At 43.7% G+C, this 2,500-nt stretch overlaps 1 protein-coding gene across 1 annotated transcript in view; it reads left to right on the top strand.

The window, feature by feature from the left end:
- Positions 1 to 2,500, top strand: part of cdh24a (cadherin 24, type 2a) — a 50,494-nt gene that overhangs the window by 31,169 nt on the left and 16,825 nt on the right. The window lies entirely within an intron of this gene.

Genomic DNA, 2,500 nt, shown 5'->3' with positions numbered 1-2,500 from the left:
GTGACATTATCTGCAGAAGCAGTAGTGTCAGTAGTGACATTATTTGTAGAAGCAGAAGTGTAAGTAGTGACATCTGTAGAAGCAGTAGTGTCAGTACTGACATTATCTGTAGAAGCAGTAATGTCAGTAGTGACATTATCTGTAGACGCAGTAGTGTCAGTAGTATCAGTAGTGATGTTTCTGTAGAAGCAGTAGTGTTAGTAGTGACATTATATGTAGAAAGAGTAGTGTCTGCTGACATTATCTGTAGAAGCAGTAGTGTCAGTAGTATCAGTAGTGACATTTCTGTAGAAGCAGTAGTTTCAGTATTGACATTATCTGTAGAAGCAGTAGTGTTAGTAGTGACATCTGTAGAAACAATAGGGTCAGTAGTGACATTATCTGTAGAAGCAAAAGTGTAAGTAGTGACATTATCTGTAGAAGCAGTAGTGTCAGTAGTGACATTATCTGTAGACGCAGTAGTGTCATTAGTATCAGGAGTGACATTATCTGTAGACGCAGTAGTGTCAGTAGTGACATTATCTGTAGACGCAGTAGTGTCATTAGTATCAGGAGTGACATTATCTGTAGACGCAGTAGTGACAGCAGTGACATTATCTGTAGAAGCAGTAGTCAGTAGTGACATTATCTGTAGGTGCTTAGTAACAGTCAGTGAGGACATTATCTGTAGACTAGTAGTGTCATTAGGGTCAGGAGCATTATCTGTAGAAGCAGTAGTCAGTAGTAATATTATTCAGAATAGTGAGTGGGGTTTATGACATTATCTGTAGACGCAGTAGTGTCAGTAGTATCAGGAGTGACATTATCTGTAGAAGCAGTAGTCAGTAGTAACATTATCTGTAGAAGCAGTAGTGTCAGTAGTAACATTATCTGTAGAAGCAGTAGTGTCAGTAGTGACATTATCTGTAGAAGCAGTAGTGTCAGTAGTGACATTATCTGTAGAAGCAGTAGTCAGTAGTAACATTATCTGTAGACGCAGTAGTGTCATTAGTATCAGTAGTGACATTATCTGTAGAAGCAGTAGTGTCAGTAGTGACATTATCTGTAGACGCAGTAGTGTCAGTAGTAACGTTATCTGTAGACGCAGTAGTGTCATTAGTATCAGGAGTGACATTATCTGTAGACGCAGTAGTGTCAGTAGTGACATTATCTGTAGAAGCAGAAGTGTAAGAAGTGACATTATTTGTACTGTAGAAGCAGAAATGTAAGTAGTGACATTATCTGTAGACGTAGTAGTGTCAGTAGTGACAGCAGTGACATTATCTGTAGAAGCAGTAGTCAGTAGTAACATTATCTGTAGAAGCAGTAGTGTCAGTAGTGACATTATCTGTAGACGCAGTAGTGTCAGTAGTGACAGCAGTGACATGAGCTGTAATGGCAGTAGTAGCATTAGCATCAGGCCACATAAGATCATAAATCTGGTAACGGAACTGAAGGTCTGCTGGCCTGTATAACTGTATAACTGCCCCTTCACACTTAGCCATTCAGGGCCAACAGAGAGCTAAAAGCCTGTCAGGTTTGTGTGTGTGTGTGTGTTTGTAGAGATGGCTGTGAAAATAAGAGGGAATGATAGCAGTAATGTACTAAGGCCATGACAGTGCAGGTGTGTGTTTTGGAAGTGTGTGAGGTCTGGCAAAGAATAACGCAAGACACTGATGCATTCCAGCTCAGTGTCACTAACCCAGATCATTTAAACATACCATATAATATCTATCTATCTCTCTCTCTCTCTCTCTCTCTCTCTCTCTCTCTCTCTCTCTCTGTCTGTACTGCTCTAATTTCAGTAGGCCACTAATAACAGCTTCCTCATCAGCTGAGAGCACACGGGTTGTGAGGAAGAGGAGGGGAGGAAGAGGAGGGGAGGAGGGGGAGATTTACTGAACAACAGTTTTAATCAAGAAAAAATGTAATTGGCAAGTAAAGAATGATCTGTTCAGTCTTAATTGCAGCGAGATCAAAGAAGCCTCATTAACTGCATGATCAGCGCTGATACCAGGTCTGATTATTCTGACAGAAGATTAAATATTTCAACTGACAGGTCACAAGGCGAGAGCGACCACAACTACGTGCAGGCCGTATCCTAGTGACCACAGCCACACGTAGATCATATCCTAGCGACCACAGCCACGTGCAGGCCTTATCCTAGCGACCACAGCCACGCGCAGGCCGTATCCTAGTGATCACAAGCACACGCAGGCTGTATCCTAGTGACTACAACCACGTGTCGGCCATATCCTAGCGACCACAGCCAGGTGCAGGCCGTATCCTAGCGATCACAGCCACGTGCATGCCGTCTTCTAGCGACCACAGCCACGCACAGGCCGTATCCTAGCGACCACAGCCACGCACAGGCCGTATCCTAGCGACCACAGCCACGCGCAGGCCGTATCCTAGCGACCACAGCCACGCGTAGGCCGTATCCTAGCAAGTTTAGCATGAGTACGTCAGACTGGGTTGGAGTGCTGGTGCACTGGTGTGTAATTACTGTGCAGTGATGATG

This window comes from Electrophorus electricus, chromosome 21 (genome assembly GCF_041902795.1).
Source record: "Electrophorus electricus isolate QZ-2024a chromosome 21, ASM4190279v1, whole genome shotgun sequence".
Lineage (NCBI taxonomy): Eukaryota > Metazoa > Chordata > Actinopteri > Gymnotiformes > Gymnotidae > Electrophorus > Electrophorus electricus.
This window is presented reverse-complemented; position numbering and strand designations above follow the sequence as displayed.